The sequence below is a fragment of the Falco cherrug genome, chromosome 9, assembly GCF_023634085.1.
Source record: "Falco cherrug isolate bFalChe1 chromosome 9, bFalChe1.pri, whole genome shotgun sequence".
NCBI classification, from domain to species: Eukaryota; Metazoa; Chordata; class Aves; order Falconiformes; family Falconidae; genus Falco; species Falco cherrug.
The window spans coordinates 18,795,343-18,819,764 of NC_073705.1; the positions used below are offsets into that span (position 1 = coordinate 18,795,343).

Consider the following 24,422-nt stretch of genomic DNA (forward strand, 5'->3'; position numbering starts at 1 on the left):
TCAACTTACCCTTTGTGCACTGAAGCACAGAAATAGGTTCAAAGACCATCTCTGAGACAGTGAGAGCTCTGGGAGGGAGACAGACATCCTCCTAAAAGCTAGGGATTTTGAGAATAAGGCTGAGTTCAGTCCTTTATTCCACTTTTAACTTGACGTGGTTACACATTTCCTGAACCACATCTGTACAATGAGAATCATGCTACACAAAGATGCTGAGCACCGATGCGTCGACGGCACTCTGTGAACATATCAGAATGAATTAGTAGCCTGATGTTATCTGGGTAACACACAAAATTCGAAACAGCGATAAGGGCAGGACTGCCACTGCTTGCTGCTCTTCTGCAAACACTCCAGAGAAGGAGATTTCAGGTAGACAGAAGGTGAAAAATCCCCTAGCAGTTTGCAATTAGCAGAAGGGTCGTAACTCGGCTTGGTTTGCTGATAACATAGAGGGCGTTCCATGGAAGGGGGGAAAATTCTCTTCCCCTCCACTGCGTTAGCCAGGCTCTCATACGTTTCTTTTTCTTCACTGCTGCTATCTGCATCGAACAGGGGAACCACGCTCACTCAGCAAGGGCCACCGCAGAGGTTGAACTCCTGGCAAAGGCATTTAATTTATTGGGAAGGGGGAAGACAGTGAATTTATTTTGGGTCAAATTGCTTATATGACAAATCACTTTGGACTCTGCAAACGCTAGGAATACAAAATAAGAGGAGATATTTGAGTCGTTTACTTTTTTAGAGTGAGGTCCACTTCCCTTCAGGATCGCAAACAGACTGATGCCCTTCCACCAAATCAATGAACACAGGCTGAGACAATGCCACGCACGCTACCCCTAACTACCCTACCACCTCTGAAAGACATCTTAACTTCTACCCCCCCTCCTTAAGAGAAATCTAAACCAGAACCACCATACTGGTACCAGTGGGAGACACCGAAGGTCTGCATTATGTGCTCTCTCACATTCCCCACCCTCCCTGCCCCAGGAAAAAGATTTGGCCATTACACAAACCTACTCTACAGTTGAATTTTCAGTATAAAAATTGTTACTTACTCTGAAATGAAGCACACAATGTGGAACAGCCACTAAGCACCACAGAAAGGCTGAAAAGCTACAACCCACTAAAGCAGGGAGAGGTGAACTTCTCCATTTGGTCTTTTTTAGTTCCAAAAAGGAGGGTCTGCATAACCTCAGCTCATACACGGGGGTACGAAAAAACACGATTATGCCTCCTTTGTTGTACAATACCTAACTTTACAACCTTTTGTTCTGAACAAGGCATCACACTGGATTGAAAGCTTTTGAAATGGTAAGCAACAAAACCAAATCCCTTTGAGGAATATTTTGCATTAAAGATGGCTTCAAATTTGCAGTGAAAGATTCCAGCACCAGCCGTATTCAGAGAACAATGTGTGCTCTCTCCCTGTGAGCCCCTGGGCCTGGCTTGCTGGCTCTGCAGTGAGTATGTTACTGCCCTAAGGGAGTATTAGATAATGAAGAGCTCAGAGTTTTCCTTTCGCTTCATGCCTGGGCTCATCCTAATGTGTGTAAGGAGGCTTAGTTTGCAGACTTTCCTTCTCAGCCTCTTCCCCCTCCTATTTTCCAGCAGCCCAGCAACATTTTTTATAAATGAGCATTACCAATTGCCTCTCTTGCAACAAGCTCATTGAATCCCATCACCTTTTTTAGAGCTTTTCAGAGACTAAAACAAGGTTCCCAGCTTTCAAACGCACCGGAGTGCTTTCACTGCACTAGGCGACTCCATCACAAAGCATTGGAAAACAGGCACCCCACAGGGGGATAACTACTGAGGTACCTGCTCCAAGCCGGCTCTGCACTACAGGTGGTACTTCATCCTGCTAGAAGAAAACTTCAGCAGGTTCCAGGCGTGCGGAATGCCGTCTGCCAACGCAGGCACAGCTATGCACACCGATGTGGCAGCACCAGGCTGAACGGCGGCTCGTGCAACCTGACCTTAACTGTGGTTTCAGGCAAAGGGCTGCGTCCGATCACGAAATGCCTCTGACACGCTGTAACATTTTCCTGGGTGCCTATAAATGGCTGTTCTGTGACGAAAGATAGCAGTGGGGTGAACGACTTTTGGATATATTTCATCTGAGGTGAACAGACGACACATCATTTCTGGATGGTTTAAAACAACAGAGAATGTTGTTGTTGAAAGATAATTTGTATTTTTTCAGTAATTTATTTCAAATAATCAAAACAGAAAAGCCACATAGGAGGTTGTCTGGCAATTCCAGCAATGAGGTAAGACCCAAGAATCTTGGAGTTAGCAGCAGGTCAACCTTTGTTACTTCAGTGTTGGTTAAACACTCCTGTCAACACAGACCTCTTCATTGCCTCTTTGGGAGTCTTGAAATGAATGACCTACAGAAAGGCCAGATCCTAATACAATATGGAAAAAATTTCACTGCAACTGCAGCTAACCTGAACCATATGACACCACCTAAGCAGAGACCACCACCCTTCCTCATCCTTTACGAGCTGAAGCTGGGAGTGAAGACAGAGACCAGAGAAGGGAGTTGAAAATTGTGTCTCCTCTTCCATGTGGGCACACTGTAGAGGGAAGGGTTTAGAGAGCAAGAGCTACATCTACACAGTCACCTACAAAGCAGCCTAACCATCTGCCAACGTTTGTTACTGTAAGAGGGAAAACAAAGACCCTTAATAGAAGGGGCCCTGTGAGAAGTTTCAGGCCTGCGCTCCCGGCCAAGCTCCTGCTTCCTAGATCTGCAGCGTTTAGTACAGATGCTTCTGCAATTTGGCCATCAGCGTGAACTCGACTGGTTAATCAAAAAACATTTTAAAAGGCCCAAATTCTGTTTAATGTGCTTTGACCAGGATAATGGCAGCTACATCTCAGCTCGACGATCAAGACATTTCTTAATGACCAGAAAGTCCTCAGGGTTCCAAGTGAATCTTATTTCCCAAGGAACTAAAAAATGAAAATCAAACACATTTTTAACCAAAAGGTCTTCTTTTACTAGTTTGTGGTGAAAGGAAAAAGAGTTTCTATAAAAATTTCCATTTCTAAGCTTTTAAGTTGCTAACTATTAACCGTACAAGTAGCTTTGCTCTTGGGATGCAAATGAGAACTTGGATTGCTGTGTGACAAACCACCAGGAAATGTGGAAATGTTAATCCTTAGGGAACATGCAAGACATCATCTGATTTTTAAAATGTTCTATCTGCAATGGCTCTAGTCTTTACAATTATTTCATCAGCTACCAATACTGCTGATGTCTGTTCATCTTCCAGTCAGGTACCCAAGACATAAAGTTACTATGAAGGGTCCAAGGAGTATCTATTTATAGTGCAGCACGAGCAGTAGCCCAGGCAAACACATGTGGCTCTCACCAGCTTCCTTGCACTATTCGGGTGCATTCATGAGCCACCAGCTCCTCACAGGCCTGATTTCATCCTCCTCCAGCACATCTCAGAACCCAAATTTAACCCAGCAGCAAGGTCTGATACAGAGGCATCCTATCAGTGAGGGAAAAGGAGAGCAGAGGGAGGACAAGAGAGAACTAACAAAGAGCCTAATGAGCAAGGAACATAGCAGGCGTATCAGTGCAAGATACAAGCCCTGCCAACTCCACTTAGTGCGCTGCCTAATGCAGTCGCTGAAGAGCAGCTCCTCCATCCTCCTCTCAAAGCTCTGTCCTTGCAGATGACGACTGGTTAACAAGCAGTCAAATAACAAGGCATGAAAGAAAACTATGTTTTCTTGCAACAACCTAGGTAACAATTAGATAAGGAAAAGCAAAGATAAGCACAAAGATTCAAATTCCTACCTTAAAAAGTGAAATCCTCAAGTGAAGTTTCTCTCTCAGAAGGGGTCTGACAGTCAGCAACCCAAGGAAAGACATAGAGCCAAAAGGAAAGCAAGAAAGCCTGAGTGAGAGCTGCTCTTCGCAAAAATCATATCTAACGTGAGCTGGCCTTTTTGGAGAAGGGCAGCTGGGCTGCACAGTTGGTAGATGGCTGAACCATGATTAGTAGCAGTGTCTGCCTTCCTTTCACTCAGTGTTGCCAAAATCTCTCAGACCATGTTGTGGGCCTAAGGATGCTGGAATTTTAAGTGCAGACAAATGAAAAAAATGTAAATAAATTCATGCTAAAAAAGAGCACATCACTGCTGAGCATTAGCACCATTACCCGCTAGCTAGTAGATCATGCTGCAGCTACAGGTGGGTGGTGGGCAAAGCAGAGTCCCATATAAACAGTCCGAAAGCACAGCCCTCTTCTTCCCAGAAACTATCTTGCCTTGCAGCTCCTCTCCAAAAAGCTTCCATGTCACTCCCTGAAATCCCACGAACAAGGAGAGGAAAGTAAAGAAGACGGTGTGGAGAAGGAAGGCAGAGAACCATGGTCCAGTACTGGGATTATCATGGCTCATGGCAGATTTGAAACGCTCCTTCAGGGTAGGGATACAGCTCCATCCCCTTCTCCTCTTACACACTGTGCATCTAATCACGGCAGGGCGTTGAACTCCATTTGCACGGCAGACAATGGGATCTGGCAGCAGTTCAAAGGCATTTCTAGCGAAGTGACTGAACAAGCTCGGTGCTGGCGTGGGCAGCCAGGGATGCAGAGCACCCCGCTTCCCTCCCCTTCGCTCCCCAGGCTGCAAGGACAGGGGCTGCACCGCGAGCAGCCAGTTCTCCTTTTGTTCCAGCGGCAAGAGGATCAAGGAGGAAACCAAAAAGGTACCTCCACGGAAGAGGAGCAGCACCTATACCCACATCAATAAGGTAGAGGGAGGCGGGGAGCAGGGGAAAGAGGAGGGGAAGATACAGGAAAGAGAGGCAGGCAGGCAGAGGGAGGGCAAGCGGGTGGGCAAGGGGGGGACAGGGGAGGAAGGGAGCCCACCGATAGCAAAGCCTGAACTGTGGCAGCAAGCTGTCAGAGTGCCATCTTCTGAAGCTGTCACAGGTTTATGGATGCCTCCAGACTGACAAGCTGACAAGACAAGGGAAACTACACTCAGCAAATGCATTCAGCGGCGGTGAAATGCTCTTCTTGCCCTAACGTGGCTTGCAGTTTCACCCGCTGAACTGATCTCATTATCTGGGAGAGGGGCAAACCCACCCAACCCAACAGCACACCAGCTAAATATACTCGGACACTATTAGTGGAATCTGGAAACTGGAATAAATCTGCAGAGGGACACAGAAAAATCACCTTCTTGTGTACCACTGATAAAAAATTAACATGTTAAAAGATCAAATGCATAATTCTGAGATGATGTTCTGTCTCTAAGTATGTTTGGTCACAGTGGTGGTGGCAGAGAGAAACTCTCTTTACACCCCTGACAGACTGGCACAAGAGGGGCTCCCTACTTCAGAAAACAGTGTCCGAAAGGAGCAGAAAGGCAGGGAGGAAAGGAGGCGCTTCTGACCACAGCAGCATGCTCTGCTTTTTGAAGATGCAATGCCCTAGGTGTGTTCAAAAGTTGTATCCTTTCCCAGCCATGATTGAGGAGAAGAGGGTTTTCAGACAAGATGACACACTAGCACACATCTCTAGAGGAGTTATTTTAACAGGAGCTGACAGTGCACAGCAAACACTTCTGTAATAAGACAGTGAAAACTTAATGCGATGGAACATTACAGGGTATTAGGAAGAGCTCTGGAAGAGGCCTGAATCTCAGTGATTCAGGTGCTATCTCTGTTGGAAAGCAAACAAAGCACCTCCTTATCCTGCCAGTAACAAGCTAAAAAGTAAAATCAGAAACAAGGGTCAATTATCAGGCTCTTGGGGTTACCTACTATGACTTAACCTGCTTTTGCAGAACGTCTGGTTTCTCACAGCTAAATCGACCAGGTAGCTGCCTAAGGTCTGTCTCAAAGATATTTTCTACTTTCTCATTGTTCCAACAGGACAGGAACAAGATCCGGAAGCTAAGGTACAAATTTTTTTTAAATGGTTTCTTATAAGTAGATGAATTTGCATTTGAATTAACAATAAAACTAAATCAGAATCGGCATACTACTACGTATCCTTTCTGTCCTGTAATGGCACAATGATTGGCTCAGTGTTGTTTAATCCTAGAAGATACACTACAACAACAGCAAATCATTTATTAATTTATTTAATATGAAAACTGAAAAAAACACTGAATTTTTCAGAAAGAAAAGCTCACAGACTCAATAAAGATAGTTATTGCTAAGTGGTGAATAAAAGACAAGGTGCTGAAGGATAAGGATTACACACATGAAACTAGTGCTGCTGTCCTAATCAATCAGCAAAAGTTAAATGGATGGTGAGTACCTTCGAAAAAGATGGTTTCCACATCTAACGGAAAAGTCAAGTCTTTATTCTCCCTCAGTTAAAAACATCTTCTCACATACATGTCATGCTACAATGCAGCACTGGAAGTTTGCAAGGCTCTTTGTGAACTGCAGATAGACGATGCTGACAAAAATTTTCATTTACACATAACCTAAAACCATTTATGTTTTTAGCTTCCAGCTCCCATCTATGCCAATAAACAAACCCTTTCCATTCAAGCTGCAGTATGCAAAAAGCAGATGTTGGAAATCCCTCGATACTCTACTAATCACAAAGGCAACGTACAATCCTGACTCCACACATCAAAAGAACTGATTTTTAGAATAACCAAGATTTTCATAATGAGCTTTCACCATACACTTCATATGTTTTTCTCCAGCCTCCAGTGTTTTATAGAGATTTGGGCTTATTGGACACTTGCTGGTAGTCTTGTCAAATTTATTCACTTAGAAAACGTTGAAGAGAAGAATGACTGCTGCTCCATGTATATGAAGACAATTAACTTTTGCTCACTGCCTAAAGGCACAACTTCAGCATCTCTCTGAAAGGCTAGGCTTCCTCTCCTCCATCCTCCCTACCCACACCTCACGTACTTTCCCACTCTCTCTCAACTCCCAGGACTATTCCACACTGTCCCCCAGATCAATGGCAAGCAGAGAAAAAAATAGCTCAGTTGCTGTTGAGCATCACTTAGAGGCAAGTACATCAACTGTATCCTCATGCTAGCAGGTATGGGTTTAGTGATGTTTCAGTGAGTCCTAACTACCCTGGAATGACGCAGACTGTAGTTCTGCTCGATGTCACTTCGTGGTGACAGTCTCCCAAGTGCCCTGGAAACAAAGGGGGAAATGCTGTGTGCTGCTACCAGTTCAGGGACAGCCTCCCTGGTCACGAAGATTGGGATAGGACTCTCTCTGTAACATTTCCTGTGCTGGCTGTGATATACCATAAAGCCTTGGAAACCTTTACATGATCTTTGTATTCGCTACTCAATGTATTTTGAGCGTGAGCAGAGGCTCAGCAGGGCAGAGGTTTTCCACCAGGAACAGCAGAGTGTTTCGGAGGGGTTCCAGGAAAGGGTACCAAGAAAACCAAGCCAATCATCAGTAGTTTTCATTCACTGTAAAGGTGTCAATATGCTTACTGTACAATGTTTGTATACCTGTGAATTCCAAGAGATTTTAAAAGTAACTTGTGTTAGGGTAATGGCCAGGAAAACATAAGCCAACTCAAAATGTCTAGTTTTGCTTCAGATAAGTCTCTCTTCTGTCACTGGCCGAAATCATGTGCCTGCTGCACCTTTCTGGACTAGTCTGTATCTTTCCTCTACTTCTAACACCCACAATCTGGAAAATCCATCTGAAAACCAGAACCAACTATCTGGATGAAGAGATGGGCCTTTTATAGTCTCTATACCTAAAGTAAGAATGGTGGTTGCTATAAAAATACTAACAGTAGTTGCAGTTTTTCCTCCTTACCAGGGTCACACTGTGTGATGGTGTAATTTCCAGATGTTGGTTAGACCCAAACCTCTTGCTGTGCTTTGTCTCAGTAGCTTAAAAGGGTATGTGGTATCAAGGTAACTATGTTTCAGATAAGTGGCCTTTGTTTGTAAAAAGCCCTATCTTTGAAAAGTTAAATAAATAAATAAAAGAAAAGTAAAATCTCACTGTCCAAGCAAATATGGTAAGAGACCTATACTGAAATCCTGGCTTCATACCCCAAGAGAGACTCAATAATCCTCCCTGACGTCTCTCATCTACTAGGCTAAACAAGAGGGTGTCCACTCAGCCCTTTACAATGACTTTAAATGGCTAGGCAAAACACATCTTTTCATGCCCTGCCATGTCAAAAGGACATACACTTTCCTACTACACATTTTTCACAATATCTCAAGTTTAGGATGCTATTTACACAGATTGCACTTGAGAAACAGATGGGGCCTCAATGGCTCTGGAACTACCAAGACATAGCAAGACATGCGTTTTGTTCAGTTTATATCCTTTGGAAATTTTTCTTTATGAAGCCTTATTTGTAAACCACCCCATATGGCATGAACGCATTGGTAGTGCTACCCCTGAGCAATTCTTAACCTGCAGACAGAATCGCACAACAAATCCAGTGCTTTTCACAGTAGTGTGCCAAACAAACTTCTCAGCCAGTTCTGCAGCCTCATACACACACATCTCTGTGCACAGGTCTTGTCTCCCAGGGCTCTGCCCACTGCTTCACTTTACAGGTAGCGACAACACACAGGAGTGCTGTAACCTGGACACTCTCACTGAAGCTAGTGAAAACCAAACAGGTTTGCATGCAAAATTCACTGGAAAAATACTAACAAAGGTTGATTGCTACTGAGGCATTTCAATACTGCACTAAGTACCGGGGAAAAAAAATTAGTTCCCCCATCCTTCCTCACCCAAATATCGATAAAGAATCTAGATTACCTTAGCTCTTCTCAAAAAGATACTTGGACAAAAAGTAGATTTTCTGGGGATCACCGAGGGAGGAGGGAAAACTGCTCGTTCTCTTGAGCAGCCTCAGAAGGTATGGGAGAGGATTTAAGGGTGCATTTAGCCCAGCTGATAGCTGTTTGTTAAGGGAGGAACTGTCCTGAATTTCCCCTGTAACAGCGGTTAACAGAGACCCACGCCACAGCAGGAGGCAGACTACAATGCGGTGCGACTGTATGTCGCTGGCCTAAGAAGCCAGGTGAACATTGCCAGAACTGAGGCAGGGCTGAGGGCTGAGAAAGGAGATAGACCCTGCACACTTGTGTAGGTACCACCTGTTCAGCTCCAATAAGCTCAATTTATTTGCACAGATTTTGGTAGATCTCTAGCTGGCTCGCATGTTTGTGTTGTCACTGCTGACATCTACCCTACCTGAAATTCAGTTGAAGACAGCTACGTCATATCATCTTTTTTTTGGCCTGCCACTGAAATAGAAAACAAGTGTGGCTCTTGAGAAGGTCTAGATGTGCTTGATCTTTGGATTAAGGGAGGAAAAAACACCCCAAAGAAAAAACAGTAAGAGGCTTGTATTCCGAAAAACATACCTGTGACTCTTGCATGAGGAGAGAAGTGAGCCACCATCCATCCCCCCTGTTTGGAATGAAGTGCCTGTCTGAGGGATAGCAACAATTTCTGGGGCCAGAACAAGCATATAAGGGAAATCCCTTTCCTCCCTCCTCAGTGAAACAAAGGGGCTTTGTTACATATACCAGTTATATCACTAACACTTGTGAGAGACGACAGCACACACAGCAAGTAACCTTTCCTCTGTCCCAGTAAGAAGCAGGAGGTGTCGTGACTCTGAGGGCACTGGTCTCTCATGGGACCTCCACGCGCCCCTCCTGCCTACGGTCCAGCACCCCCATTTCAGCTCAGGCCTGGGCCTTTGCTCCTTGCCTGAGCTTTGCTGCAGGCGCAGTGTCTGCAGCCCCATCTCCTGAACGGACGGAGGCTGCAGGCAGCTTGCCTCCTGGAAAGACCCCCAGCTCCAGCTCGCACCCTTCGCCTGTCTTTGGCCACGTCTCCTGGGTCAGCTTTGGAGCCATGCTGTAGCTTTGTCTCCAGCCCCATTTTTCCAGCTCCCGGACAGAGCCTCCTTGCTCCGTCATGCCTGGGACCATCTGCAGAGCCTGGTGCTGGCGGCCGGCTGTGCCTGCGCCGGGAGCCTGCGGGACTGTGCCTGTGGCGAGGCCCTGCCTGCGCTGGGGTCAGCCTCCAGCTCCGGCCCTTGCTGCGCCCTCACAAGGGGCTGCTGCACAGGGGCTGCACCAACAGATTTAAAAATGTCAGTGGAAACAATATTCATCTCTTGTAACTGTTGACGGGACAGGTCCTTCCTGGGAAACCCTCCAAGCTGTCCATAATTACAGCCTGAGCTGATTTCCCAGCCCTGAAGCATGGCCTTAAGCCAGACCTTGGCAGTTTGGTGAAGGCCTTGCATCAACAGCTTTAATGCCAGATCCAATAAATATAATCTGAGAGACTAACAGAGTTTTGTAATATATAAGCACATGAATCATTGTGTGGAAGAAAGTGAAAGAAAGGAAGAACATGTGTTTGCATTTATAGGAGAAAACTTAACGATAAGGTGTTACTTTTCCTCTTCCATGTTAAAGCAAGAAAAAAGCTCAAGGTATTAGACACAGCATTCCCCAACTGTAAGCTTATATTCATTTAAGATGCATGGTGAGAACGGTGAAAGGGCCAGTTAAGCCATTCAACTGACAAAGAGATGATACATGCGTAAGAGAGGAACGTGCCCTGCCAGAGCACCTCAAGTTGTGCCCTTCTGCTTTAATTCTGTCTCTGTTCAGCTGTGCTCACATTTCTTATCTCACAGAAGACCTCCAAAGCCCACTTGGGGACAAAGGAAGCTTGTACGGAGGAAAGGATAATGAAGTTAGTAGGTGTTGCTGTGCAGGTTGCTACCCTTACGTAGTCCTTACACTTAGTAGTGCCTACAATTTGAGACACTTCTTTCATTTTTGTATTCCTCTTTAATACTCAACAAGCTCATCTTCAGCAACAGCCAATCCTTAAAAATGATGTAAATAGTAACTGGCAAAAATCCACCACTAACTTGCCAGTTCTCTTTAACTTCAGTCCAATAAACTAATTAAAATGTTTAAGACCAAAACCTGGCCAAGCATTAGAATTCATCTCTGTTGCATAAATGTGGCATGATGTCATGAAGACACACCATCTAAGCAAAACCAGCATACTTCTGGAGAGGTTTCGATCACAGGACCTCACTGATAACGATTTGATCAACTCTACAAGTTTCAGAGGAACTGGTTACTATAACCTGCCCCAGACAAGGAGCTGGAGAACTACTGACTGCAAAGAAATACCTGGTAAACAAGTCCTTATTAGAACCAACTGTCAGAGCAAAATAGGCACAGGAATCAGAAAAGAATGAAAACACAACAGAAGAAAAAATGAAAAAAAAAAAAAAAAAAGTTATTTGTGCCTCTGCTATGACTAAACAGAGTTGAGGTATCTCACAGAAAAATAAAGCTTTTTAGGAAAATAAACGTCTCTTGAAAAGTAAGCTACAGGCATTTTGTGGCTCGCACTCTTACTTTCTCTGTTATTTAACTGTGGGAAATTATTGGCACAAGCATCTCACTGTAGGAAACATTAAAACATTATTAACCAGTATGTAAGCATTGCTAAGGATGAACGAATCATGGGTTAGCACAAGGAAAGCCCAAAGTCTGCTTTTAAATTAGTAACAGTAACTTACAGTTTCCAATAACTCTGCTTTCACATACAGTGAAATGCATTCTGCGAGGCCTGCCTACCTGTATATTCTACTGCACGGTTCCCTTTCCATCTGCTGCCATTTCTACATTTTCGCTGCCTCCCCCCATTTCCTAGCCTTTTGTGTCAATGACATCAAAGGTGCAGCAGCAATTTACGGTGGCTGTACCTGAAAGCAAACATTCTTCTCCTTTTGCTGTTAAAGCTGAGACGTCACATATACATCCACCCCATTAATATTTTCACTCTCTCACTTTGTAGAAATGTGTGTCAATTTCTCATGTGATTATTACACCAAATGCCTCTGGAATTACACAACTATTTAAGCTGGACAGAATGCTTATGTGATCATTACACTCATTCTACTCCATCACAGATTTTTGTTTAATTTATTCTGTTTCTACCCTTGAGAACTTCTACTGCCACTCTACTCCCTCACAACAATGTATTGCAAGTACAAACACCTTTATCACGTGTTTCAAGTTATTTTTGCTCCTTTTCAGAGACTATTAAATTGCACCTGCAAAACTGACAAGACCTTTACCGGAAACAAGATTTACTATTTGAATCCCACTGGAAGAACGAGCTATGGAAACAGGGGCACACCAACTACATAGGTCCTACCTCTTTTCAAACCTTCCAGAATCCTTTTATCCAAACCCATGCCTGAGGACCCTTGTCCAGAGAACTCATTAGGCTTGAGAGAAAGCACCGAGCTGCAGCGTGAGTGGGGCTGGGAACAGGCTGCCAAAAGAAAGCGGGAGCTGCAGGGAGACCAGCCCTGGAAGAAATCTATCATTTGGGCAACGGTATCAGACTTGTCTATGGCTTTCCAGGAAAATTAGGGTTAAAGTTTAGCTTCCAGTTGACAGACAGCAGAAGTTTCAAGCTGTAGCGTATGTAGGGCTCGAAGAGCCTGAAGCCCTTGTTTTAGCATGTCCACCTTTCCTCACCACCGCGGTTTCTGTACACTAGAGCTCAGCATTAAATACTAGCTCCCGCAATTTCATTTTTATAAACCCAGTCCACTCACATAAGGGATGGGTTGTTCCATCCTCCCTTTTTTGCCCTCTGATTTTCTGCCCAGCTGAAGCCATAATGGTCTGCTTGCACAAAGCAATCTGAGACAATTCTGTAACTAAGAACACTCTTCAGGCATGAAAAAGTATTTCATCTGGACTTGTCCAGCACACACACAAACCCAAATAATCTCTGTTCCTCCCAAGTAAAAAACCTAGGAACCTTTCGATGGAGGCAAGACTTGATCACATCATCCCTCTCTACTGCACCGACTGTAGCAACTTCCACTCTTAAGATGAGATCAGCCTTTTTCCAAGTATTGTAGCACCTGAAATCCATAAATGTCACAGAAGCCTCAATCTCTACAAGTTTTGCATCAGGCACCTCAACAGGACCGGCTTTTTCTGCTACATTAGAATGCAGTATTCAAACATGTGTCCTAAATAAACTCCACAAAAATTACGCTCTGTCACTATTCATCCAGATGGAACTGAGGGGAAAAAAAGTAGGACTCCTTTCCTTCAGCACAGAATTTAGAGCAACCTAATATTGCTATTTTTAATTACATTTATGATATTTCCTGTGGGTATAAATCATGAATGCAGTTCTAGTATGCTGGGAGCAACGTAAATACAGTCATTCCCAAAAGGTTCTTTACAGCTGTTATGCACGGGTCAGAGATTCTGTGAAATGCAAAATCTGAAACTTTAAAAGCTTTTTAGCCCACAACCTTCCCATTCCTTTTCAAAGGCAGAGTTAATGGATACTGAACAACACTGCCCCAAGTTTTGTCCACAAGGTATGGAAGCAGTAACTCAAGTAATATTTAGCAATAAGCTACCACCCAGTCCTATCTCACTCAGGAACTGCATCACAAACTCCTTTCTGCTCCAAATTAACTCGTCTGCCACTTCATGCTGACAACTATGCAACTGGAAGGCAATAGACATGGAATTGTTTCCTCTGCAAATCATTTTAAGGGGGAGGAAGGAAGAGTGCAGCCTCACACTGCACCATGCAAGCCTAGGTGCCACCTCCTACCCGATTCCTTCCCTCTCGTTTTGACACAAGACTTAAGTAAGCTCTTCCCCTTACCGATCTGGAGATGTCAGCCCATAACAATGCAAAAGCTTCTGCACTTACCTCTGATCACAGTCTGGTGAAGGAAAAATACTCATCGACTGTTTCTCTCAGGAACAAAGTTCTGTTTTAAAATAAATAAAAAAGAAACAAGACTTTAAACAGTGCTCCTCTCACACTTGCCTAATGTTAGCCCACATCAGTGTTCGTAAACATTTACTTAGCAGGAGCACCTTCCCCTTCCAGCACCAAGGTAATGATTACATTACATTAACTGTGGCGTGAGGACAGAATGAGGCCATGACAACAGCCTTGCTGGCACTGATGAGGCAATGACGTAGGGTTGCACTGCAACCTGGAATTGTGCAAGAGTGAGAAAGAGTGGGGCGAGATGAGAAAAGACAAGCCCATGGAAAAAAAAAACAAAAACAACCCAACAACCAACCAACAAACCAGGAACCTGGATTTAGAGGTAATTCACAAAGGAAAAAAAAAAAAAGTTCACACAAGAAGGAAACACTGTATGAGCTGAGAGAACTGGACACGCCAGCATTGTCCTAATGGGATTTCTCACATCTGTTCATTAATATTATTGCCTTTGAAACAGCCAACAAAGCAAACTGTAAGACACTACCTTTCTTTAGTCTTGGCCACAGCTAAATCAGTTCAGTAAAACTTCAGTGGAGTGACAAAGTCTGTGTAGTCTATTGCCAAAGCCTTTAAAAGAGACAGGACCATTAGGTTTACTGTGAAACAAAAACAAACCACTGAAGGACGGAGTTACACCCTTCCTCCACCCCTCTACCTGGCTAGCGATCACACAGATGAAGTACTTTGTGAAGTTAACTGAATCTCAGGAAACCTCCGTGTGCGTACACACGCACGGAGCAGCCTGCCAGCGAGAGCGTCTCTGCGGAGCCTCGAAACCCCGAGGGAGGGCACAGATTAGTGCAGGATCAGGGCAAAAAAGCTAATTTTACCTCTTGGACAGCCTCTAAAGGCAGTTCTTCCACATCAGCTGTGTCTCAGATACAGGAGTACTCTCCTGCAGCTTTCCAGCTCACAGACCTTGAATCAGCAAAACCTCTGACCTTTGAGTTTTCAATAATCTTTAATACCTCTACAGCCAGTTAGTAAACAAGTAAGAACCACGCTTGTCCTGCCTGTAAATATAACCAAGTGCGCCCCGCCCCCTGCCCTCCTCACAAATTTGCAAGAGCAAGATTTTATCTCTTCCTTTTTCCTGGTTACATGAAGATTAGTTGAGGAAAAGTGCGCTTACTCTTCCTCAGCCTCCCTTGGCAACACGACTGTCCTCTTTTTTTTCTGATCCATAATCCTTATATTTCTTCACTAAATAGTTTCAGAAGGCAGCATGAGAAGACCTGCACGCCTGGCCTCGACAGATCCCAACACACCAGGGTAAACATCAAACAGCCACATGCAACAGCAAAACAACTGAACGACACGAGGGGCAACTATCTGATGCACTGCAACAGGAACAGCCAGCTGGGGAAGTGTTTCTCACAGAACTGTGTCAATCCAGTGAAACTCTGAGAAAAACAAATTAGGAGGTTCATAATCAGTGGAATTTATATGATGGCAGCAGATAAGACTCTCCCACAAGAAGTACCACTAGGGCAGTGGGCCTGACCCATGCAAGCAGGTACACCAACATCCAACTAATTTATTGCATTTAATGCAAGTTTCCCACCGGGTTGGCTACCCCCTGATATTTCACTGTGAAGTATCTTCGCTTTCCAATGCAAACTGTTACCGAAGCGGCAACTTGACCAAGATGGAGTATTGCTCTGGGCTAGTTGGTTTTACTTTCCGTAACACAGCAGACTTGAAAAAACTCAAAAGGATCAAGAAACCACAAATGGAGGTGAGACACTCAGAGAGGAACATGTGTTACAAATAATTTTCTCTCCAGCTTTTAAAAATGCCACTTGCTTACACTTACAGAAGCTCAGCAACAGCTACATCAATGAGGTCAAGAGACTTCTCCCCTTTGCAGTGCCACAGTTCTCCACTAAGACATGCTGCAACCGATAGAAATAGAAACACAACTGGGCAGGGTAAGAGGGGAGACAGAATTTAACACCAGGTGAAGGAGGAATTTAAACAACACAATAATTGATAAATAGCCAGTGATGAAACACAAAGAACAGAGTGATAGTATCAAGCAGATAGATTTTTTCCCATCAGTAGAATATGACTGGAATCAGCCAAATCTGATTTCACTGGGTGATTTATCTTAAAGAACCTTAACCTAAATGAGCAGTTTCAAGCCACATTAAAGGGATGACACTGCTGTCATTTCCACAGAAAGCTAAGTGAGATGGCAAAAACCTTACCTAACAATTTCCCATTTGCCTCCTTCATATACTCATCTGCCTATATTGTCCATGAGGAGCGCATAGATTTGTGTTTGGGAAGCACATAGCACACGTTAGCACCATCACCCACAGCTGCTAAACACCACCTCCCAAATGCTTAACCAACAGGGCAACACCACATTGCATCCCTCGGCACCAAAGCATTCACTAATGGAAATAAACCTCTACCTAGCACTCAATTAAACGATTTTGAAAAGATGTCATTAACTCTAGGAGCATCGTACCTTCTCCTGTGTTTGTATTTAGTTTCAAATGCACCAGCCATAACAGCGGAGTGGGAAAGCTCAGGAGCTTGTGCGCTGGCTGTGCAGGCTCCTGCAGGACTGTCAGCAGGCGTGCTGTACGGAGCCTTAATAAGCAATGACATTTGTATTGCTGACAGTTTTATTTCTTTAAACACCAGCCACACTGGAAGTTTCACTTTACTTTTTACTCCGGAAAAAAGGCCAAACCTGAGTGTAACAGATGCTGTCTGGAATGCCCAGGACACATGTGTGTGGTCCCCCTCACCATTCTGAGATAAAACAGGTTTCAGGAAAATGAGAAGGGTGCTTAGTTTTTCTAAGCATAAACCCCGTAATATTTACACTAATCAAATACAACAGGGTCCACTTAGTCAGAAGAACAGCATTCACACGGGAGCCCAACCAAGCAGAACTGTTTTCCCATAAAGATCTTATCCCCAGTGTGGGTAAACAATCCATGTCACACTAAACAGACAACCATTATACTCTGTATGTCTCTGTAGTAATTAGAGCAAAGAAACGTGGCAAACCTTAGTTTAAAAATAATAATTTTAAAACCCCAAATCAGAAGCACAGTAAAAATACACAGTGATAAAGCATACGTTGGGAAAACAAAGACGTTAGCTCGATACAGTCAAAATAGGAAAAGATTTACACGGACGTGAGCAGAAAGTAGAAAGCCCTGCTCAGTAAATGGTGGAGACTTTTAGTACATTTCCGTGAAAGAATAAAACAAAGAATAAAAACTACAGGCACCTGAAGTTTGCATTTCCTCCCGGATAACGAATACTTTATAACATCACTGAAGGAGTTGTGTAGCTTTACTGTTCAAAGCTGCACAAAGACAAGAAAAAGACAGGGGTGACTTTTAGTGGGTACAGGGAGGAAGGATGAATTTACTGTAGCAATCAAATAGCAAAAAACCAGGAACACGTGCATAGAGAAGGGGGAGAGAAAAAGCATAGAGCTATGTGGGAAAGAATGAAACCAAGGAACAATCATCAGAAAAAGCCACCATCAGGAACTGCAAATGCTCACTCAAGAAAGAAGCACCATGGAGAAAACTGCATTTCCTGTCAGGATCTCCAAGGAAGTGAAAGAAATGGAAATTAGGTAGCAAGGATATACTTGAAATAGTTAATCAAGGACATTTGCCATCAAAACAGTTTACCTGGACACATACAGCTCCTGTATGGTTCATTCACGCGCATCCAGCAGAACTGGTTTGAGAAGGGGAAAGGTTTCTGAGACCCAGTGAAGCTCTTAAGTGAATTCCTATTTCTGATAAGAGAAAGCAGTCTCATTTTCAAAGTTCTAGAAGCGATCTCTTAAATTCCTCCCCTCCTCTTGTACGATGGGCTGCCTTCAACATAATTCACCAGAGAAACTTTCACAGCAGAAGAAAAGGGCAGAGCCATCTGAGGAAGGAGAAGCATCAGTCTGACAACGTAAAGCAAACGGCTTAGCGTGGTTCATCATCCAGGCAATGTCCTACTTCAGATCTAGCACGTCCTTACGTGGCATAACCTTGTCTGCACAGAGGAAAGGATCCCTCCCTGTAAGCCTATGCATCACACGGAGGGCATGTGGCCCAGACCCTGTCTGCCATCAGGACTGCGCTTGCTTGCAACCGTGCTGCTCTGAAATGCCAATGACCCTTACTGCTCCAGCAGTCCAATTTTTGGAAAGGCCAATGCAGGCAGTGAAGTGTTAAAACCGTAACGCTATTTGTGTTTGCCTCTGTCCTTTTCTCTGCTGCTATCAGCTAGCTGTATGTCTCCCAACAAACGAAAAAGCAAATAAACTGCAATCAAGGCCAACGGGGAAGAAAGTATCAGTAACAGCCTTCTTTCCAGTGCTGCAGCCCAGCAGCTAAAATCATGCCATCTCTGTGAGAAGAAATTTGGGAAAAAAAGGGGGGAACGACTACAAATAAAATATTAGGAAAAGGTCTCTCCTTGTTCTCTTTTGCTTTCTGCTCTCATCAGGTGGGTAGGAAGGAAATAGCTTTCTCAGCTGATGTACTTCCATTGCTATAATTCTCTCTTCCTGCCCCTTGTCTTTGACTGTTCCTCAACGAGCAAAGAATGGTCTGGAAGAAGGAAAAATTATGATTTATGTATTAGACAGCTAGATCTTAAAAGACTGTCAGTTTCCATTCTGCCACAGAGCCACTGCTTCCTGACAGCAATGCTGTAATTAAGTTGATAGCATTGAGCATTCTCTGCATTACTGGGTTAAAGCAGCAGAGCACTGTATTTAAACCTTTCACCCCATTCAGATCATTTAAACAATTCTGCTAGTGGGTTGTTTAGGCTACTCCTCCCCCAAAGCATTCAAAATTAAGAGCACCCAAAAGAACTAGACATGCCCAGTTTGGTAACAGTCTTTCCCTGGTCCTAATAAACCATGGCTCTCACAGACAAAGCAATGCCTTATCTTCCCTACACCAGTCACAAAGCCATTGCTATCTTAAGAAAAATAGCATTAAAAAAAAATAGCAAACAAATAACAAGATTAATGAAACACAATCACGTGTTAGATTTATGGCCTGAAAACACCCAGGAGGCCAAATCCCACAGGAATAAACTTGATGCCAACAGAAAGCTATGTAAAGGCTTTATGCCTGAATGGTGACCCCCAATTTACAGTGAAGTTGACAGCCACCATGGAGAATTTCAAGAGGAAGACAGTCATTTATCTCATTTAATTCCTCTGTTAAATAAAGCAAATTAAGTCAGAAACCTGCTAACTTTAAGCCCATGTAATTCCTTCTCTACGTTTTTCATTTATCATTGTCAATATTTGATCTGGACAGTGTTGCCTCTTCGGGCTCCTTATGCTTAGTCTTATCTCTGCCTTTTATCATAAAGTGAAGTGCACTCTACATTGCAGCGGAGATTCCTCCAACATCTAAGATTATGTGGGGGGAAAACCCCAAAGTACAAACAGCTCCTTACTTAGCCTCACAAATGTGCCTACAATGTTATGAACCGGTAATTCTAATTTACGATTTACCCCCGCACGAAGGAACTGATTAAAATTAACACTGTTCATTTTTCATAAAGGGGAAAACCAATAAAGCCAATAATCTATACCCAAATAAAAGGTATAAAGCACATGTTTGATATGACTGTAAAGACACACAGCAATAAAGATAATAGATTTTTGCCCACAATTCAGTTCTAATGTGCTGTTTAAACAGCTTTCCTTGCATGATCGTTGAGGTTCATAGTAGTAACTTCCAAGATGTCCGGTACATGGCCATAGCACAGCCGGCTGTACAGAAAAGATACATACTGAGAAGAGATACTCCATCCAATAAACAGAATAAAAATTACAGATATAGGGCTTCTTCTTGGATGCAAATGCACAAAGCTGAATGAAATCCAAAGCTGGAAGAATAAATATGGTATGTTGAAGCCAAATCGTGAAAGGACAGGACTTGCTACCAGATGGGCTGTATCCACACCTGTTCAATTAGTAGCATTTTGCCTTTTTCAGTAAGTGAGAGGAAGGAAACTTGTATACATGGAAACGAGAGAGAACAGGTAAAAATAAATCATGCTTTCAGGGGAATGAGGGGAAAGAAGAAACCAAAACTTCTACTCAGTTACCTTTTACGTGCTTAGCCAGTGTTCAGCCCCAAATTCTGCCAAGCCAATGCTCAGAAACAGACATGTATCTCCAGGATGTTTCCCACACTTTGGGGTGTGACAGCTTTCTCTCTCTCCACACAGTTTTCTCAAGCTCTGCTCCTCACTGCCGTTGCTTTCCAAAACGCCTCTAAACCCGGCCGCTGATGGTGAAGGCTGCAGGTGCAGTCAGCTGGTGAGGAACACGCAAATGTTGAACAGACTGTTCCCTCCTCCCTAGGGGCTCCCAATCACCACCAAGGTTGGCTACAGAAATGTTCAAATCGTCCAAACCTTCCCACAAATGGAAACAGATACCTGATCCATTCACAGAAGTCCCCACTACCACATAAGCTTGTCTGAAAGAATATTTAAATGCGCTACTTTACTCTGCCTGCATTCCCTCTTCCTTTTTATTTTCTGGGATGCAGAGGTAAAACAACCTGGTACGCAATCCATTTTAAAAGACTATAAACAATGCAGCTGCTTGATCCTATTGTTCATTATGCCTGGAAAAAAAATATCTTTCAGTGAACCAGTAATTCTCTTTCTCCTCATTTTCCATGAGACAATACTACAGATTGTGGCTACTGCAAGAGTGGCACCAGAACAATGCAAGGAGTATCAATTCTTTCAATGCTACAGGTGCAAGGACTTGGCCACATCCTTTCACTTGGTCTTTTGAAGTCAACAATCTGACTGTGGTTGAATTGTCAGGAAGAATGGCATCTGAAAAAAGGTACACATGATCAGCCAACCTGAGTTCAAGGAACACCATAAATGCTTTGAGATTAGTAGTCCAAAAAGCCTGCAGATTCTCTAGGAGACTGGGTTATGATCAGGGAGAAGTGTCAGTACTTACAGATTGACTCATGGAAGCGTGACTAAAGCAGCTCTGTGCGGCATTGTTTGAGAGTCATTGACCCAGAAAGGCACTAAAGCAAAGCTGTACAGAGCACTCCTGATGCCGGCACTCAGCTCCGTGCTCTGCTGCTGGAAGGAAAACGCTGCGCAGAGCTCCATGATTCCATAGTTCACATCAACAGCTAAGGGAGCTTTTGTGCTTGCAACGAAATGAAAATTTCTACTTCCCTTCTTAATTTCCTTTCCTACCTCAAAGTTAGAAGCTCTCTGCTGCCTGCCTCCTTCTTCCCCCATCTTATTCTACACCCTTTCAGTGATTCTGAGTCAATCAGTGATTAAATTTCCCTGTGCCTTCATGCAAACGTCTGACTTTCCTGGCTCCACTGGAACACCAGTGAAGGCCCTCCTCTCACTCCCCTCTCATCCCAAGAGATCGAGGCGTACAAGCTCTGCCTGAGCATCACTTCTGTGTGGAATAAGGCCACACTTGTGTTTTTAAGAGAGGCATCCAGCCAGCTGGAGGTTTCTTTATGGCTTCACTAAGTGCAAAGCCTTTTAGACTCGTAGACTGAGCCAAAACCCTGACCTACTATGCCCTTGCGGGACCAACAGTATTCTTCCACTACTTGAGAGAAAATACACGAACTGTCAGTTTAGAAAGCATGCAACGTGCCAATTCAATATTATCACTTAGGATGCTATCAAACAGTGTTTCAGAAGATAGAACACAGCAGGGTCTGGTGCGGGGGACAACTTTTTTTTTAAGACTTGCAATCAACTCTGCTCCATTTTAAGGCAGGTAGAAAAAAATATGCAAAAGGAGAACGTTCAGTTTGAGTTTTAGACCACATTTACATGTCAGCGTGAGAATCTGATCCAATGCCTGTCACAACCATGAGAAGTATTTCCACTCAATTCAACAAGCACGGGGTCAGGATTTAAATTTATATTGTGCTAGTATTTTTACATACATTTATGTATATAAACACCATGCTGTACAATACTATAATTATTTTTTTGGCATGGAACTGTCTAAGCATTACAGATGAATCACAGCAATGGGTTGGGTTTTTTTAATAATATTTAAAAAACTTCTTTCTCCTTTGGGACCCAACCATAACCCGTTCTTATCTTTGTAATAACACAGATTTTCATCTCACTGATCTTCTCCCCTCCTCAATACAAAAAGAGAATTTGCAAAGCGCATGACTAACCAAACCCCTTTCAGTTAAGGCTCACTCTGCTTAGGTGTTTTGACACTCCTAAGCTATATTTTTATACTCATTTTTTGAGAATGCACTTTCCTTTTGTTTCAACAGATTTACAATAGACAAAGTCAGAGACAATGCCCCATCTGAGTTACTTCATAAATCAGCAGAAACGTCGAGGGAAAATTCCTTTTTTTATCCCAGCAGTGCAAACAGAATTTGCCTTTGTCCAGCCTTATTTACCAGACCATCTTGCTGGTGAAGTGCATAACCCTCGCCCCATGCCCTGAACACATCCATGCTCCTGGGGACCTAGGCAGTGGCAGATTATAAGGCTTTTCATGGGAAACATTCTTTTCTCGCTCCTTCCTTTAAGCCTAACTACCAGTCCAACCTGAACAGTATAAAACCAGACAAAAGAGAAGCAATTTCCCAAATGCCAACACTGAAACCACTTTGTACTTGTAACCACCCTTTTCTCCAGGCAAAGGCTCTGCCATCTCACCCTCACCCAGACTTAAGTCTGACTCAACTGTCAAAAGAACAACAGAGATGTTTAAATACAATAGCACTTAAGCCTTGCGTCAACAGAACAGTAGCAAAGCTCTCCCTAAAAGAGGGTAAGTATAATTTTTCTGATTTACAGGACCACAAAACTGAGGGACCAAGCACATGCTCAGCAGCCGCAGGAATGGAGTCCACTGGCTCCCAACCCCTGCCTATGTGCCCCGGCAGCACTATTTTCTGCCCACCCAGAGCACCCCCCCAATTTTTTTGGCTGGCACGGAGCACAGGCCAAACCGTGCACTCCAACTTTTCTGGCACAGCCAGGGCTGGGACTGTAGCACTTGCAAAGTTGTGTCTTCCAGGTGTCATTCTTTGTCACCACAGATGTTAATCATCCAGCATTCAATACAAGGGCACCTTCAAGTGTTTAAAGGAAAAATCCACCGTTCTTTCCGTTTTCCCTAGCATCTTCTTGACAATTACAGCTCACCCTCAGTTATATGTTCCCCCTACCAAAGAATGTCCCACACTGCAGCACAAAATACAGGAAAACATCTTGTCAGTGACAAGAAGACTGATACCTCCTTACCAAGCAGGACAAGAACAGTTCTTTTAACAAAATGAGATTTTACAGGTTATCAAAGCCATCTCTTCCCCATTTCAATGGCGGCTGGACAAGAGCTTTCTGTCCCTCTGGCTGCCTTTCTTGTCTATTTCAGCTGGACTCAAGCTAATAAGCTTCTCATTAATGAAATGACTATGCCAAGGTACTAGCAGATGGCCCTGTGTTCCAAGCACTTCTTCCCATTCCCTCCCTCCCAGAAGTCCTAATCTATACACAGTGTAATCGTCACAAAAACATATGCTCCCTGTCACAAAGCTTCCCTTCCATTATCTCTGTACTCCAGGGGATTGCCCTCGAAACCTCAGCGACACAAAGCGACTCCCTTCCTACTCAAGTTCCAGTTTCCTGTAAGGCTTTAAACATGTTCACCAGGTCCTGGCCAGAGTGCCTGTAACATGGCTTATATCCATGCTAATCTCTCTGTAGGACTGTCTACATCGTAGCCCATTACTAAGCAAAAAGCACATACACATATATCTGCAAATGAAAAAAATACAAAGCAATACATGCCTCATATTTCTTACACGTAATACTTTGCCACTGTTTTATTTACAGGTCGCTGTAACAGTACACTAACCTTTCTCCGAGATGAAAAACCATCCAATATAATTCATTACATTGGTTACCAGTAAATCTCTTGTGCAACACTTCCATTTAAACGCTGAGTCAGTCACTAATTGGGTACCACAAACATCTTAAAATAATCTGTTTGCTTTATCTGCTGGCTTCCTCTCCCCCATCTATTTAATCAGATTATTGTGATTGATGAATTTATTAATACGCTCATTGTATCCTGAGAGCACAGCAACTTCTACAGAGAAAGTTTCAGGAAGGAAGAGCAAGTATCTCCCTTTTGCACACACAGATGGTCCTGAGCAGCGGACGAAATGACCACTGTCGCCTGCCCAGCTGTGGGAAGGGCAGCACAGAGGTTCTTTCTGGACACTTCGGACCACTCTGGCTGCCTTTGCTGGAGCTCCTCAGAGAAGGCTAAGGGGTATGATGGGCACAGGCCACCACAATGTGAAGGGTTGTTTTAGCTCTCTGAATTGACCCTGAACCTTCTAAAAAATCGTGTCTTCCCAGAGGGAGAGAAAATTTTATCGTTGGTTCTTCTCTTCATTTAATGCCAACAGTACCAAACAGCTTTTCCCCGCTGCAGACAGGGAAAAACACTAGGGGAAGGCAGAGAAGCTTCCCTTTAATCTTTGCTGCCTCATTTTCAACTTTGCTTTGAAAGTCT

General features: G+C 43.7%; 1 protein-coding gene across 5 annotated transcripts in view; it reads right to left on the reverse strand.

The window, feature by feature from the left end:
• Nucleotides 1-24,422, reverse strand: part of NDST2 (N-deacetylase and N-sulfotransferase 2) — a 136,957-nt gene that overhangs the window by 38,620 nt on the left and 73,915 nt on the right. For 4 of the 5 annotated variants that reach the window (XM_055721398.1, XM_055721399.1, XM_055721400.1 and 1 more), the window contains one exon: nucleotides 13,757-13,817. The exons of the other annotated variant lie outside the window; for it this stretch is intronic. The gene's annotated coding sequence lies outside the window, so the exon portion shown is untranslated. The remainder of the gene's footprint in view (nucleotides 1-13,756; nucleotides 13,818-24,422) is intronic. 5 annotated transcript variants of the gene reach the window in all.